Raw genomic sequence first — 18646 nt, 5'->3', positions numbered from 1 at the left:
AAGGTTTATTCTTCATTAAACATTCTTGTAATAAGAAAACTTGAAGTCAGTGGTAACAGGGCTGACTCAGCATGCCAGTGATAGTCTCAAGGACCCAGACTCTAATGTTTACTCCACCATCCTCAATGTGTTCGCTTTTTTCTCATTCTTGTCACCTGGCTGCTAAACAGCAGCTCCAATCCTCTTACAGCACTCAAAGGGAACAAACAAGGTGTGTGGGAGAGTGGGGGAAGAGGAAAAGCACTCCCAGAAGCCTCCTAACAATGGTCAGAATGATGCCGTCACAGCTTCAGAGTGTACCTGAGAAAGTAAACTTCTGATGCATCAATGCTTCGATGTCATTTCCCAGAGAAACAGGAGGGCCATGGTTGGCCTAGGATGATCATGATTCATCTCCCAGGACTGAACTCACTGCGCTCAAGGAGAATCGCTGTTGTGCAGAAGAGCTTTCTTGAATATTAATGTGCATACAAATCTCCCGGGGAATTCATTAAAATGCAGACTCTGATTCACTAGCTTTGGGATGGAGCCTAAGCTTCTCCATCTCTTAAAAGCTCCCCCATGATTCTGATGGCAGTCTCTGGACTGCACTTTCAGCAGCAGGGAGTCAGGAGACAGTGTTTGCAACAGCGAGGCTGGTGCAGGGACACAGAGAGTGTGTCTCCCATAGGAACGTATCTGTCCCTTGATCAACTACTCCATGGATTAAGCTATACCACAGAATTATAGACGATAGAATTTCAGATCAGATAATAGTCATTATAAATGTTGTAAATAGAATTTGTTGAGAGGTTATTATGTACCAGGACTTTACACTTGTTCATTTAATCTTTATAACAACTTCATGAAGTAGATATTCTTTTCATCCCTATTGTTTACCTGAGGAAATAAAGATTGGAAAAGGTTAAGTAAATATTTCTCAGTGACAAGGCTGGAAACCCAATCTGTTTTCCTCCAGAGCCTAAACTCTAAAATACTAGAATATTGGCAATTACTCTCATCACATAGATTTTAAAAAATTGACATACCTGAAATTTCACAGTTAGTGCCAGAGCAGATATTAAATTGCAGTTTCTTCATCCCTGATCTCTACCCCATTCCCATGGTACTCCACGTAATGACTAAAGCATATACATGGCCTCTCTCTCGCTCCCTCGCTCTCTCTCTCCCGCTCTCTCTCTCTCTTTCCGTGCTCCCACCCCTGTCCTGTCTCTCTTACAGTTTATCAGCCTAATTCCTACTATTACTCACAATAGGATTCTAGTGGACTTTTCTTCTCTTTGAAATAGAATGTCTCTTTTCTAAACTCAGTATCTCATTATCTTCTAAATATAATTTGAGTTCTTTCTATACCTTCCTATCATGTTTCTGATCCTGGCAGAAATAATGATCTCTTTAAAGAAATTGTGTTCTAGGAAACGGAACACAAATAAGTGCCCATGGCATGCGCTTTGGGTTTTTTAGTTGATTTGTATGCATTTGTTCCCTTTCATTCATTTGTTCATTCCTTCTTTCCACAAATACATATTGAATAGTCTCTGTGTGCCAAACACTATTCTAGATGTAGACTATATGGATGCAACTTAAAACAGTTTTTAAATTCAGTAGAATACAAAAAATATTTTATTGAAAAACTTGTCACTGTTTCAAGGATGGCTCCCCAGCTCTTTAGACACAACCATCTCTTTCAAAGCCTTCAACCAAAGAATAACCTATATGTCTACATCCACTATACCTTCAACAGTATTTCTCCAGACACTGATTCCTACAAAAACGAGTCACAATGGACAATAAAGGAAAAGGAGTGATCTTTCTCAAGGACACAGCTATATCTGAAGCTGTTTATCACAGCATCCTTCTCTAAGTGAGAGATATGTCAAAAATGACATATATGTCTAATGATAGAGAAATGCTTAAGTAAATGATGATTCATCACCATGATCAGCTTTTATATAATAAAATGATTACAAAGAATAATGATAAATTCAACAACATTATGAAAAATATTTAGGGTATGAAAAGTATGACAGGTGGTTAAGATGTATTAATATTAGGTGGTAAGCATTATATTATTTTCTATACTTCTAAATGTTTGATGTAGTTCAGAATGAAAAAGAGAAAAGAATAGCTAATGAACTGAAAGGCAGACGCAGTTTACTAAAGCTCTACTGTCTAGAGAATTCTTCTTACAATTCCCGTCCCTACTGGGACTGTCTTAATTCCAGCTTTCCTATGTCTTGCCTAGGTTACTCCAGCAGTCCCTTCATTCACTCACGTGTACAATAAAAAATTGGTCAGGCTCTGGAGCTATGGAAATGGAAGCCTTCTGCCTGCCCCCAACTTACTTAGTCTAGGTTTTAGACAACTGCTGCTCAATCTCCCAGCCCCTGGCCTCTATTCTGCCTCTAGGAGTGATCTCTTTAAAATATTACTTTGATCATGTTTAGAATCCTTTAGAGGTTAGCCATTGCCTCTGGATAAAGTCCAAAGTATAATGTACTTTGGACTTAGTATAATGTACAACACCATTTTCATGTGACTGCTGTTTGGTTTTCTAGCTAAATCTGTTGCCTCTGTTCTCCATCCCAACCTAAGTACCACCTCCGCTAAACTTCATGACATTCAACTGAGTGCACACCACCTCCATCTCCTCACTCATACTTATACTGCTGTTCATTTTCACCCAGAAGCCTTCAGAGCCCTTACTCACCTGGTCAACTATAGCTCAGCCCCGGGATTCACTCCAGGCTGAGTCTTCTGGGAAGTCTCCCTCCCTCCCAGACTGGGTCAGGTGCCCCTCTCCCCCCAAATTCTTCTCATTAGTAAACCAATATGAACAAATGTCATTATGATTATTATTTTATACTGCATTTATCTACTAGTTAATGATCATCTTTGGGACAGGGATGGTATCCCACATTTCAGACAGTCTAGTGGTTATACACAGGGATTTTGGAGTCATAAAGCCTAGGTTTGTGTCCCAACCATTTGGTTACTTAAAAATAACGGAGTTACTGTGTGTGATTCAATAAGATAACATAGATACAACACATGGTGATCACTCAACACATTCAAGCTGTTATTATTTCTATTACTTTTTAACCTCTCTATCCTGACAGTAAATGACAAATGTTCAATGAGCAATTGATGAATGAAAACATGAATGAAAGAAATAGTTGCATCCTAATTTAGGGCTGATTGTTTTTGATCTGGACATTTCAGCTGCTGCCTTTGTGCTTTGAAAAATTCCTGGAAAGGGCATCCCCAAGAGAAGGAGCCACAGAAACAGGAAAGATTTTAAGAGAAAGAGAGGATGATCAAGGGAAAGAGATATCAGATAGAGATTCACAAGTAGGGGCAGGGAGAAAAACAAGAAAAGGAAGAGGATAATTGGAAGGTAAATTAGACTCCTGAAACTTGCTAATTACAGTGTTGTCATTTTCTATTTGCAGTAGAAATCTGTGGAATTACCTCTATAGCAATATACCCCCTGCCCCTTTCTTCTTCCAGGAAATATCTTTCTCTAACCCCTGACCAAGTTGATTGGTTTGAGGTGGGTGCCTAACCCAGGCTGGGTCAATGAGCCCAAAGATGTAGCATATAAAACCCTTGGCTATATGGATCACTGTGTTCATGCAGACTGGAGACATATAGGCCGCCATTCTGGGAGGAAAGAGAGGGGAATTGGGTGGCCCTGATGTCCAAGGAATTGTTTCTCATTGTTTCAGAGGCTCATGTCCCTGCGAACTATGTTACTCGGGCAGTCCATGAAATAACGCTGAATCCTTACATTGACTTCTTATCGCTTAGACTGGTTGAATTTGGATATCTAGCACATGCACTCAAAAAACTCATAACTAAACTTCATCTATTTGGGATCATTACCCACTGTACGCCTCCTTGCACCTTCTGTTCTACTCACTCTAAACTACTCAGCGTACCCTTAAAAAAGTATACACGCATTTTCACATGCCTTTGTCCTCTTCCAAACTGCTATTTCAGTTCAGAGTTATTTTTCTTCCTATCAAAATCCTTTGTTTCCTCAGGGCTCAAGTCCAATACCACCTACTGAACTAAACCTTCCCAATCACACACCTCATAGCATAGCCATATTGTGCTGTGTATTTCTCTATTGTTCTGCTCATTCAGCTCTGTATTGTGGTTATTTTACCAGCTATGGTAAAGGCCCCCACTATCTCTGATGCTTTAAGCCTTAGTACCTCAGCCACAGCACTTAGTTGGGCTCAGTAAATGCTTGTAGAATGAGTGATTCAGGTGAGAGCGTATCTTAAAAGAATTTGTAATTTATGTCTCTCTGAAGCTTCAGGGTGAATGTTTTTCTTGCGATATTTATTCCTGTAATTGATAATGTCTCCATTCTTTGTATTAATGCCCTATTTTTCTGATTTGTCTTCACTTTTATCCTGGGTTGGCCAGACTTTTTTCTTTATAAAAAGAAAATATTTATATTTTCTTATAAAAATATTTCATCTCAGAGCCAGATGCTCCATTTACTAAAGTAACACCTTATCTGAATGAAGTGATTTTCCCCCATCTCTTGTTGTCTTGTTATTATCAGACCTTCCATTTACACTATTAAATGTGTTTTAAATATATATATATATAAAAGAATATATATATATATATATATATATATATATATATATATATAAAATAAACCTGGACATTATTTTTAGTTCAGTACATATATATATATATATATATATATATATATATATATATATATATATATATATAAAGTCAATACATGGATCCTTTTGTATTTGCTTTAAGTTCTATTCCTTCTTACTTTGTATTTTATGCCACAAAAGCTTAGGGTACGAGGTTGAATAAAGAGGATAGACCCACGCATGATCCATATATTAGCCCAATAGAGCAGTTTATAATCAATAAACATACAATAATCTCATTATGATAAAGTTTCACTGAAGGTCAATCATAAATCTTGGGTCAAGGGAACCAAAAATATAATTCAGAAAGACTTGTTGGGATTTGGAGAGTAGAACACACTTAGGTATTAGACAGACCTAAGTTCAAATCTCAGTTACCTCACTTACTAGCTGTGTTCATCTTCATAAATAATCATGCATCTTCATACGAAACTTGATCCTGAAGCAAGGTCTTAAGTACCTGAGGTAGATTAAGTACCATAGATAAATTCCACTACATAAAAAGTTAAATTTAAATATCAAAAACCCCATTAATGAATAAGTAAGGGAAATTTGGAATTTGTATATGGTAACATATTTAGATATCTATTTTGTTTTCAATTGCATTAATATATGGAAAAGACTAATTACAAGTTAATCAGAAAAAGACGAAGCCCTAGACAGGAAAATGGGCAAATAACATGAACAGACAATTTACAAAAATAAACATACAAATTTTCAACGAATCTTTGAAAAAATTTTAAATGCACTAAAAATAGAGGCATGTGAGTTAAAAACTATGAAAATACAAAATATTTGACAATAATTCATTATAAAAGTTAATCATATATTAGTTTGCCAGAAGTGAGAAAACAATAATAACATCATATGGGGAGAGTCTAGGAGTTCTTACACACTGGTGGAGGATACTCACAACTTTTCTGGGAGCTCATTGGGCCCTAAAAGCCTTAAACATGTATATACTTTATACTTCTAATCTAGAAATTTCACTTCTATGGGTTAGTGCTAAAGAAATGATTAGACAAGTGCACAATGATGCAGTGCTTTGTTTTTTTTTTTTTTTTAACGGCAGAAAATTAGGAACAGTCTAAGTGACCAACCACAAGGGAGAAATGAAGTTTAGAGAGATTATTCAGCACTCTGTATATTGGAATACTGTTCAAACATTTTACAAAGTGCTGAGAAGGATATTTCTCACCATGAGAATGTATTGAAGATACAAAAATGTTTAGTAAAAAAGAAGCTACAAAATGTGGAATTAAAGTAGAGAGGCATAGATAGAATGATGGTAGGACATTGGCCAATGGTTTTTCTCTGGGTGAATTAATTCAGACAACTCTTATGATCCACCTTCAGTTCTCTTTTACTCAAGCCATGGCTCTGGCAGTCACCTTGCTTCAGGTGGAATCCTCCACAGCCTCCCTTCCACAGTTTCTCCATTCTTCTCTGACAGCGGGTGACACAGACAGCTAACACCCCATGAGGTAGCCCTAAGCAAATGGGGGTGGAGCTGTCAGCCAGAAGCTCTAACGCTCCTTCCTTTAGGTGGACAATGCTGAGAGACATTTTTAGGACCACTCAGCAGGTCTCAGCAACTGACCCCTGGCTGCCTACAACAGTGACCAGATCATGGTCACACTTGGGACACTAGTGCAGTAACAGAGTTTTCTGACCACCATTTCTCCTACTGCTTCCCTTTTCCCAGGTCCTCTCTCCTCCTCCCAAATAAAGATTCTGGGTGCAAATCAACCTTTCCTCAGGCTTTGGCTGTAGGACACCTAGGCTAAGGCATGCATGTATTTATTTCATCATAATAAAATACAATACTACTAAAAGCATTTGCTATAATTTTAAAACAATTAAAGCCTCAGAGTTCTAAAACACATGGATAACAATGCCACCAGCATCAGAGATTTTTTTTTTCTTTCTTTATGCTGGGACTTCTGGGCTCCTAAAGCCACAGGGGAACTCTCTTGTCTATTAGGCAAGCTCAACATTACACAATGATTTTCCCCTTAATGATTTTCAAACTATTCCTTAGACTTTGCAGGAAATCAATCTGCACTGCTGGTAGAAATGGTTCAGGGTTTGTTGAGCAAATGACACCTGTTTCCACCTCCAGGGGAGGGGTCCCACTGCCTGGAAGATTACGAAGAGCCTAACAGTGCCTGCCACCAGGGACAGCAGCCCCAAGGTGTCAATCCACTGCATAGTTTGCTGGTGGAGAGGTCGCCAAGAAAGACACGACTCACACAGGCTGTGGGTGGAACAATGCTTTACTCACATGGTAAAGAGATAGAGCTTCTATGGAGAGAGAGCATCAGTCCCTGTGGCCAGCAGGGCTCAGCCCACAGCCCATGCAGGGAAATGGTCTGCACATACCCTTCTGTGCTACAGGCAAAGAACTCCATTCTCACCCCACCAGGAACAGATACAGCAGTGGGGTTGGCCAGGTGTCGTGATGCCCACCCTCAAACAGAACAAGGAAGTACACAGCAAGTCCAGGACAGGGGAGAGTATTCCCAAACAAAGACAACTGCCCAGCACAGGTTGTGAGGGCTCTTTACATCTCTGTAAGGAAACGTTCTGGACCCAAGGCACATTCTCTTGTGACCATAAAGGGCTTGGAAAGACTGCGTGCCTGTGCCTGCCCTTCCCAATAAGGACTCTGTGGTTTAGGACACGACATTCATAGGAAGCAATCCCACAGTAGCCATGGAATAAAACCAGCCTCTAGGCTGTACAGTGAAACTTAGAAAAGTTTCTAAGTGAAACTTTGTGTACAAGTCAGTGGAGGTTTTAAATTTTTTTCAAAAGCACCTCCCTTTATGGACTTAGAAAGTTCTATTCTTTTTCTAACTACCTCTCCCTTTCTGACAAGCCTTGATAACCTAATTCAGTGGTGCTCAGAAGAGCCACAAAAATTACCATTAAAATTGATTGATGGCAGCCATTTCCCACGTCCCAGGGAAAATGAAACTGACAGATACCATCTTTTCCATTTTAAGTATTTCCTCCACAACTTTGGCCTGACCCTATGGCACCTGATCTCATTGGTCCCTACTAGAGTATAGTCTACTGTGATGTCTGATTTAGTGCAGACACATATTTATTTTGTAATATAAAGTTGATTACTTCATGGTGTTCTTCAAAAAGTCCATTCCTTTGGGTGGCTATGCCACCTGAAATTGTTTAAAACATTATCCTAGTGGAGCCTATCATAGCTGTTGTTCGTTTCATGTAGCATTCCAGATATCTGTGTGTTTTACAATAACCACCCCAATGCTCAGTGGGAATCAAAGTGGTGGAGAAATTGGAATCCGGCAGATTTCTCTGCAAGTCTTCTGACTTCAAATCCTCTTTTGTTTCCTCCAATTGCTCTAGCAGGAGCTCTAGAGAAAGATCTAGAAAGGAATGGACATTCTTCGAAAGCAACTCCATCCCTTTCCACAGTCAAACCCCTGCTCCTTGTTGGGATGGCCTTACTCATAACCAGGTAATCATGAGAAGCGATAATGTAATAATACAGTGCAAACTGAAGGGTGGATTCTGCAGCAACAACTTACTCTGTAAGAGAAGAACAGATTTTCTGGGGAGTAAGAAGCTTCATGTCTTAAGAAGCCACATCAGGTCCTGCAGGAAGGATAAACCACAGGACCTGAGAAACCCAGAGGAGTCTGCAAGGCAGGAATTGTCCAACTGAGTGAGCTGCGTAGAATAGGTATTCCCTAAGAGAGCAAGAACACCGTAGCTGTATTTACGGAATTGTGGAAACAAAGAAGGAGGCAAGTGGACTCTTGTCAGAAAACACTGTAAGTGCTTTGGTGATTCGAATTCTAGAAGCATCCTGCAAACTTTTCATTATAGCCAGAGCCCTTTCTTCAAGTCATATCCCAGGGGAAGATCCAACCAGAGCTGTTCTACTTAAAGTGAGAGGGTGAAGACCTGAAGCCCCTAGGATGCTTTATTTCATGTGTCAACTTGACTTGTGTGTCAAACCTGACCACAGAGCACCCAGATATTTGGTTAAGCATTATTTCTGGGTGTGTCTGCGAAGGTGTTTCTGGATGAGATTAACAGTTGAATCAGTAGACTGAGTAAACAAAATTGATCTCCCCAATGTGGGTCCGCCTTATCTATTGAAGCCCTGAATAGAACAAAAAAGGTGGGGTAGGAGAGAATTCTCTCTCTTTCTGCCTGACTGTCTTCAAGCTGAGACATGGGTCTTCTCCCGCCTTCAAACTCAAACTGGAACTTAGACCATCAGATCTCTTGGTTCTCAGATGTTCAGACACAGACTGGAACTATACTATTGGCTCTCCTGGGTCTCCAGCTTGCTGACTGCAGATCTTGGGACTGCTCAACCCCCATTACCATGTGAGCTAATTCCTTACAATAAATCACTTATCATATAGGTTCTGTTTCCCTAGAAAACCCAGACTAATATATCCTCCTAATCTCCCTCTCAGTTTCCTCCCTCACTCATCCTCTCCAGGAGCTAGTTATAGGTGTATTTAGGCAGATTTCTGGATGGAGGCTCTAGCCAAAGAAATGTAATAAATTCCTAGAATATATACGAGTCCTTCACGTCAGAGTAGCCTCTGGCGTGAGGATTACACTACGATTTACTGAACTTGGCTCATTTATCTTCCTGGATTGTTTTTGACTGCCTGTCAGCCCTGGAAATTATTTACCTCCCCAGAGTTTAGACTAATCCCCAGTTTTCTTCCTTTCATTGCCACACTGCTTATCCACCTGTCACTTGGCAACTATATTTCTTTTAGCTCCAGGGAGTCTACTTGCTTTGAACCTACTGGGCAGATTATAGGGTCTGAGTATCTTAATTTCTGGGAATTCCACAGCCTCCTTTCAGCCATTGGAGAAATCTGATCATAGCTTTTCAATTTGGTCTGTCTTTCACGTTTCTTTAAATCTGAGTCTATCATTCTATAAACATAAGGAGAGAAGTTATGAGTTCACAGCATAATGTTCCCACTATTGCTCTCCAAGGGGGGAACCCAGGTGGTCACTGTAAAGTCCAGAAATCAAGGGTGTAGAAGGATAATTTCTACTTTTTGGTAATGTTGGGGAAGAGGAGGTGAGGGTTGGATCCTGTTGTCAAACCAGAACCCTGTTCATCCATCTTGATTCCTCCTTACCTTTGCAGCACCCACATGAAGCCATCATAAGGTGTTGTCAGTTCTACCAACTCAATGTCTCTCCCACCCCCCTACTTTTCTCTATTTCCAGTGGTACTGTAGGGAAGTCACACCTCACTTAAGGGATTAAGTTCTAAACAGTTGAGGTTACATGTAAGTCATGTAGAGTTATGGTTACTCTGGAGAATTCTTCAGGAAGGTGCCCCTGTGGAGACAGACATACTACTTCTCAGCAAATTCAACACAGTTCATGTTGTCTCCAGTGTTGGAGCACATTGCTGTTTCTTCAGTTGAGCATTAGATGAAAACATTGATTTGTATTTAGGGGCCATGTTTGGTGAAAACACCAGAATGACATTTAACGTGATGAGATGTCTGAGCTTTCTCTGGGGTACATAACCTTTCTATGGAATGGTAGAGTGGAACTATGGCTATTTCTTTATTTAAAGTCCTATTTCTCTGTGTCTTTTGCTTTCTCCAATTCCCTCCTCTCACTTTGTCACTTAAAGCATATAAATGAACTCCAATAAACACATGATAGGACTCCACTGTGTTTATTTTAAGGTACCAACATCTCTTGCTGAATTACAATGAAAGTCTTCTAAATAGACTCTTATTCTCCTCCAATACTAAGTTTCCTCAAAACATTCACCACCTTGTAGCCAGAATGATAGCTCAAAAGCACAGACTTGACCATGACTCACTCTTATTTCCCTGCATAAAATCTTTCAACTGCTTCCCAATGTCTTCAGGATGAACTTGAAGTCTCCAGCATGACATAGGAGCCCATCACAATCTTCTCCCTGTTCTTTGCATGTCTCTTCTCTCACCACCCTTACACCAATTCTGCTGCCACTTCCAATGAAATCGAACTACATGCACTCTGCTCAAGGGTAATACTTCCTTTTGCCTCTGGGCCTTTGCACGTGCCTTCTGTCTCACCTTTGCCTAACTAACTTCTCATCCTGGAGATCTCAATTTAAACAACATCTCCCCTGGAACCTTTTTCACATATCTGTAGCACTGCCATTTCTGCCGCTGGCTAAGCCTTTACATTTCTAACACATGGCTGGCCACTCAAGCACCACAGTGAAAGAAATCACTTCATACTTTTAACGCTCTAAGGAAAGCGAGAGGCTTAGAAACAATTTTGTTCCATGGGGCTGTGCTGTTGATTTGTTTTCCTGTAATGCCAGCTCATTTACCACTCAACAACAACAATTATTATTATTATAATTACATCAACATCAATAAAAACAGTGATGTTTACAGTGTATATGTCAGGCCTTATTTTAAGATATCTACATTTCTATATAATAAATAGATTCATATTTATACATATACAAGTGTATATACATTTTATATATTAACTCTCTCTATATTTACTCTTTTAATATGCACAGAATTGCTATTACATTCTCATCTAACAAATGGGGAACCTGGGTCACAGTTGATGAATTAACTTGCCTGTTGGAGACAGAGAACACACATACTGCCTTTCAGTAAATCCAATAAGCCAGTCTTTCTTCCAGTGTTGGAACAAATTGGAAAAACCAGGATGCAAGCCTGGGATGTCTGGTTCAAGAATGTGCTCAAGCTGTGTGCACTCAGTGTATCTCATTTGCTTGGACTAACTTCCAGTACAGATTTCAGTTTGCCATTCTTTCCAGTTGAGAGTTACCCCCCTAACTCTGCTCAATGGAAGTCCATGCTGCCTTGAACAGAGAAAATATTTTTTTAAAAAAAGCCTTAACCTTAAAAGACTTATTATATAAGCATGAATAAATTGCTCCACATGCCCTCCCTTACCATTGCTGTTTACCGTAACCAGGGACCCATTTTACCCTAACAGTCTCTCTTTTAAAAAATTGTTGAATTCCACCCATGAACTACACTGAACATTTCCCTGGACTCCCCTGGTCCAGGCATTATGCTATTTGTATTCATTAAAACTGATTACGGCTTTCTTCATATTTATCACCAGTTTGACTTCCATAGCTGAGGCTTACTCTGCTATCAGCAGGATTCCTTGTCTCCTTTGGAAGTTTTCAAAGTGAAAATCCAAGAACACAAATGAATTCTGGCAGCCAGAAGTCCTTAATTTAGTGTGTGGGTTCCAGTGAGATGAGAGGAACTGTATTTTAGGATAAAACAATTAGATAACCCTGAATTAAACTTGTGGTGTACTCATCACATTCTTTTCTTGGATTCATGTGCAATGTAAATGTACTTGACGTGATCCAATTATATCTTAAGTTCCTGATTGCCAAAGCTAATTGAATAATAAAAAGTGTAATGTACCAGTCATATTTACAAAAGTTGTATAGAGCCATTGACCCTGGAAAGGGCATCTTACCTCTAATTGTGCATTATGGGCCATGTGGCCCCTACAAGTCATAAAGAATAATCATTAAAATGCTAAAACTCAATTATGAGTTCAACAAAAGGTAGGGACTCTCCATTACATTTTATTAATATTGAAGGAGGATGAAGAGCATGAATGGGCACAGACTATAGCATCTTTTTTTTCTGGTCTGTTGTGTGGCTCCACCCTCAGGACACTTACTGTGATCACAAATGCCTATAATCCCTTGCACATCTGAACAATTTCATTAAAGAAAAAGGTGTCCTGCATCTCTCTCAGGATTTTTCTGTTGAAGTAGAAGATTTCAGCTTAAGAAGAATATGGTATGTATATTCAGGGCCTTTTCAATTTCACACCTCTGCAAACTATCTACATTGGTTGGAAACAATGGGTGTCGCCTGAAGTTTGAGATGTGCCGCCCATTTGCAGGGACACACGGCTGCTACTTATAAGGATGTCTTGCGGGCTATTTCTCTTCAGCACTCTGCCACCAAACATGCCTCAAGGAAAAGAGAAATCTGGCAGCAAACTGTCACCTTCTGGAGTCTGTCTAATGCTATGCTTGGGTTTGTGTATAAAGTAAGACACAGGCACTGCATTGGTTTTCTCAGAAGTGTGCTCTGCCTTTGGCTTATACTTCATTAAAGGGAACTTTCTTTTTCTCCCTATTATTCTTCCTATGACTGTAGATTCAAAGAGAATAAAGCTCTATAATTTGGAGTAATATATCCTTCCCATCTTTCAGACTTGGCTGAAATCTTACCTTTCTATCCCTTAAGCACCTGGCTATTATAAACTACCATTGATCTGCTATTGTCCCTCCTCTGTTAGAACCTTATTCACTTTTCATGTGTTTGTATCTTATCTTTCCAACTAGACCATGAGCTCCTTGAAAGACTGTCTTCCACTGTTCTGCATCCCCACAGTCCCTAAGCTCAGCACCTAACACAGGCAACTGGTTATGACCTTTGATGAATTAATCTATCAGGAATTAATTTATCGGGAAGAGCCACTGGCTGAACACAAAAGTAAGCTCCAAATTAAAGCCACCAAGTCTTAGATTAGGGATTCCCACGCTTGACCATGCACATCACTCACCTGGGCGATCTTGTTAGAAGGTAACTTCTGATTTGTAGGACTGTGATCATGCCTGGGATTCTGCATTTAGCAAGGAATGCCAATGCTATTGTTTTGGGGATCTCACTTTCAGTAGCAAGATCTTAGACATGAATAAATCATTTAGAAAGCACTTCTTTGTTTTTTATGCTTTTGCAGAGCCACATATAGATCACATATCTGGTTGATGTGAAACTATCCCACTTAGAGACTTCGACACGTTTTTTGAACAACAAATACAAGGTCTTCTATACAATAATAATAGCTAGTAAGGCAGGGTAATTCACTGAGGTATAATTCCCATTTGTTCCCCTTTATTTCTCATTCATTTGTTCTGAGCAGACAGTCAAGCTCATTCAAATTCTTTGTTTCAGAAACTTAGAGAAGCAGGGGGTGGGAGAGCCAGAGCTGCTGAAGGCAACCCATCTTCCTGTCTCTTTTGAAATCTGAGTGATTGAAAAGATGTACTAGGTATTCTTTGAGGAGGGGAAGGGGAGGACACAAGAAAAACAGGAAAAAAACTTGTCCTCAGGTCTGGGAAGCAGAGGGAAATTAGTATATCTCATAAATTTAAGAACTACCTGGGAAGTGTGACAAGACAGCTACGAGGGGCACTGAGGGCAAGGCACCAGGTATGGAACTCCCCCTCTGCCAAGAGCCTGTGCTGTGGATGACATGGAAGTCACAGTTTCCTGGGAATATCTGGACTCTGAAAATGGGCATCTCAATAACAGCCAGGGTGGATTAATGACTGGAAGGGTCTCCAATGTTTTGAAACTGCATAACTATGCTCACAATCACAAAAACACTGAATTCATTAATTGGTTAAAAATGTTAAAAAAAAAAAAAGGGAAGAGAAATCACAATAATGTTTGCGAATGCATTTCTTGTCAACCTAGCAGATGGAGTTTGGAACTGGATTTAGTTTGATCTTAAAGAAATAAATCAGGGAGATAGTTCTCCTTTAACCAAGTGTATAAAGCAAGATTCATCCTTAATGAGACATCTATTGTGTGACAATTTAAAGATTAGATCAGGTCATGTCACCTCACCATCCCCCAACACACACACTCTCCCCAGCTCTCAACCCTCCAACGGCTTCCTATTCCATTTTGAATAAAATCCAAATTCCTTTCCATGAACTACAATGCTCTGTGTTCTACATTTGCACCATCCAGGATGGTAGCCATGGCCATATTTGACAACTGAGCACTTGAAATTTGGCTGGTCTGAATCGAGATGTGCTGTAAGTGGAAAATGCCCACCAGCTTTCAAAGAGAAAGAAAAGTAGGAGAAAAGAAAGGAAGGAAGGAAGGGAGGGAGGAGAATATACATTTCTGGATAATACTTCTTACAGTGATTTTGTGTTGGAATGATGTGCTGGATAAATGGGTTAATTTCACCCATTTCTTTTTACTTTTTAAAAATGTAGTTGCTAGAAAAGTTAACATTGCATATATAGCTTGCATTTTACTTCTGTTGGACTGCACTCTTCTCTAAAATCTGCCCTCACTAGACCTCACCTCCCCCCCTCCCTCCTCGGTGTCCCAGCAGGCATCTGCCTGAAGAGACAGGGCACATGAATGGTTGACTAGGTCCAGAAACTGTTCCCCTCAGATTTCTGCTTGGCTTTCTCACTTTATTCAGCTAAAGCTCTGCTCAAAAGTCACCTCTTCAGGGAGACATTTCTTCACCACCCTGACTAAGCCAACCCACATTCTTCTTAATTTCCTGGACCACCCTGACTAAGCCAACCCACACTCTTCTTAATGTCCTGGACCTGCTTTGCTTTTTGCCCACAGCATTATATTACCAGTTGTTCCATGCCTGTGTCTCCCTGCTAGGATGCGAGTGTCTTGTCAGTTTCCTTCACTGACACACCCAAAGTTACCAGGAAAGTGCCTGGTGCGTAGTGGGCATATGATAGATATTTCTTCAGTGATCACATTAAGTAGTTATTCAAAGTGAGCTCTTGCTATAGACTAGTCATTTTGCCCAGAGCTTTGCGTACATTTTTCTTATTTAATTCTCACAGTCTGACCATAATTAAGTACTATTACAATCCTAATTTTGCACATCAGAAAAACAAGCCTTAACAAAAGTAATAAAAATAGCTTAACAAAGGCAATAAAAACAGCTTAGTGTGTCCCAAACACTTTACATAGGCTTGTTTCCTTAGTCCTGAGGGTGGACTCTATTATTGTCTATTTTTACAGGAGAGGAAACCGAGGCACAGCTGATTAAGTAACTTGCCTGAGGTCATGGCAATCAGCATGTGGCAGGACTAAGAGATAAAGCCAGCAGGTCTCCCCACAGAATCCAAGGTCTCCTGCTCCAGGCCAAGTTCACACATTAGTGAGTGCAAAGCAGGTCTGACTCGTCTCCTGTTCTTAACCCTGGATAACACCATTCCCTTGACATTTACTCTCTGTGAAAGATGATCACCCCCTGGCACTTCTACCAATACTTACCTCCTCCTAAACTCTCTTGCCACTATCCAAATTCACTGTCTAAAATACTGAAGACCTGGTTAGCCTCCTCGAAACATGCCTGCTTCCCTGCACTTTCTCTTCTTTATAAGAGTACCACTAACTTGCTTAATTTCCCAGCCCTAAAACCTCAAAGGCATTTGTGTCTTGTTTCTCTCACTTGTTGCTTCTCCCCAGACAATTCTCCCTTCCCAGTGTTTTGCTTTTCTGCCTTTCTTTCAATTCCTACTGCCACCCACCCGGTTCAGGACTTTGTCAATGCAGACCTGGCCTTTGGGAAAAAATGTGTTAATTTTTCTGCTTGTTGTCACTCTCTCCTCTTTAAGCTCATTCTGATGAATAATGGAAACTTTTAGAGTTAAAACATTTCAATCCATTACTGTCTTTTTAAAAAGTTTTGAATCTGTTCCTATTGCCTAAAGGATAAATTCCTTTGAAATTCATCCATTCAATGTCATTCAATGTCATTCAGTGTCATCCCCAGTTAGGGCTAACCTGTTTTTCAAGCCTTATCTCCCACCACCACCTTATCTGACCTTCTTCTGCAATCTGGCTGCTTTACTCACTGTCAGAAAAGCATCCTTTGTATGTTCCCACCTTTGCACTCTTACTCTTGGCATCCCTTAATCGATGTACCTTTCACATTCTTTAATACATTCTAGCTTGTATCAAAATCTTCTGTAAAGCTTTCTCTGGGCATCTCAGTTTGAAATGTCATCCCTCCCCTAAGCTCCTATACCAGGTAATGTTTGTGTAATTTACTCATGAAATTTCTCCTTAGATTAAACTGAGATTCTTTACATTGAAGTTTTAATTCTTGTTCCATTGCCAAGTATCTCGTGCCACATACCTAGTAAGAGCTCTGATAAAAATAATTTTGGAATTATCTATGTTAATAGGGAGAATTCAATATCAGAAGAATTTCAGAATGAAAGACCATGTTTAAGTTTGAGAAACTGGCATTTTCTAAACATCATATGTGCTTTTATTTTGTGTGATGGCTTATTCATGAAATGTTCCCCTTCTCCCTATCTCCTTCTGTAACAAGACTGGAATCAGAGAGAGCTTATTAATAAATTGTTTTTTTTCCCCTCCACTCTAATAAAAGTGAAAAAAGTTGGTGGATTTCCCTTGGAATATTCTTGCGTTGTTTTCCCTGACACTCTATGCAAATGAAAGGACTGAAAGCTAAATATTACATTTTGTTTACCTGTAGAAACAAGAGAATTTAGAAAGAAAAATATCCTGAAGACTAGACACAAAGTCAATGGCCAATCCAGAATTTGAACCCAGATTTTCTGAATCCCAGAGCATACTGTATTCTACCTCACCACTTCTCATCTGGAGGAAAGAAATACTACTCTAGCTAACTGATGATTGATGGATCATCTAAATTCATCTTATAGACATATTCCTTTTTGGACTTTTGATTGTAATCCTGCAGCATTAATCTTTTGCAGTCAGTTTGCAGTTTACAGCCTACAACAAATTACCACATGCATTATCGAATGTTTTGCTCACAGCTGCCCTGGGATGTTGGTGTCAGCAAGTCTAAAAGCGGAAGTGAGATGGGCTGCAAGAACATGTATGCATCAGATATGGCTGTCTAAGAATTCCCTGTCCAACAAATGTATCTCTTCTTGATCCCTTGATCAACAAATGCATCCGGTGCCTATTTTGTGGGGATACATGATACTTGCCCGCAAGGGCCTGAGACCAAATAGGCATGCCGTGTGACAGGGTATGTATATGAAATGTCAAATTGTGGTTCTGTAGGTTAGCAGAAAAGAGAGTTAAGTCCTGGGACTCACTGTAAGCTTCTTCGTAGAGGGGAGACTTAGACAGTCCCTTCGAGCCCCAGCAGGATTTCCATAACAGTGATGTCCAAATGGAATGTGTCCATTCGTTCTTTTTTTCATGTAAAATCTGTACTTTATAAAGCATTCCTATATTCTTTAGCCCATTTAATCCTTTTGAGATCCTGACCCTTTAAATGAACAGTTCTCTTGGGGTTAAGAGAGCCATTGTAATCTCTGAGTATTACCCATTCTAGATAAAATTCTTTCGAATGCTGGCTTCCTCTATTAAGGTGAAAATTAAGTTCTCAAAAAGTAGGGCACAGGTTGGGGGAGAAGAAGGGATTGACCTTGCTCAGTGCAGCCCAGAGTCCCTTGGCTCAACTTTGTGATTCGAATGAGGCAGCCATCTTCTACAGACAGTAGGTTTAGGCGATGGAATGGAGCCTGATGGTGTTAACTGTATACACTAAACTCATGTTAGATCACCAAAGTGCTGAGTCAACAATCAGAAAGGAGTTCGTCCATCTTTTATCAACATGAAAATTGTCTTGTCATTGGATAGAAATGCCAGGATGAAGTGACATTTTGCAAGATGTCAATTCCATGAGTTAGGTGTTTGAAAAGGACTTTCAAAAAATTTATTGCAGAATAAACATCATTTCTAAAACTGGAAGAGCTTCAGACTAGTCTCGAAATGCTTACATCCCATTTCTCACATTAATTAAAATGCTAGTTACAGGTTTTAAAACTTCACAGCTGCATCACACCATTAGAGGAAATAAGTATCAAAACCCTTATTATATTTTAATTTTCTACACTGAGCCATCCACAGAAATTCCATATTATCTTTTTTTTTCTTCCAGTTTTATTGAGGTATAATTGACATAAAGCACTGTTACGTTGAAAGTACACAGTAAAATTATTTGACTTAGATACATCATGAAATGATTCTCACAATAAGTTTAGTGAACATCCATCATCTTATATAGATACAACATTAAAGAAATAGAAAAAATTTCCTTGTGCT

The sequence above is a fragment of the Hyperoodon ampullatus genome (genome assembly GCF_949752795.1).
Source record: "Hyperoodon ampullatus genome assembly, chromosome: 8".
NCBI lineage: Eukaryota > Metazoa > Chordata > Mammalia > Artiodactyla > Ziphiidae > Hyperoodon > Hyperoodon ampullatus.
This window is presented reverse-complemented; position numbering follows the sequence as displayed.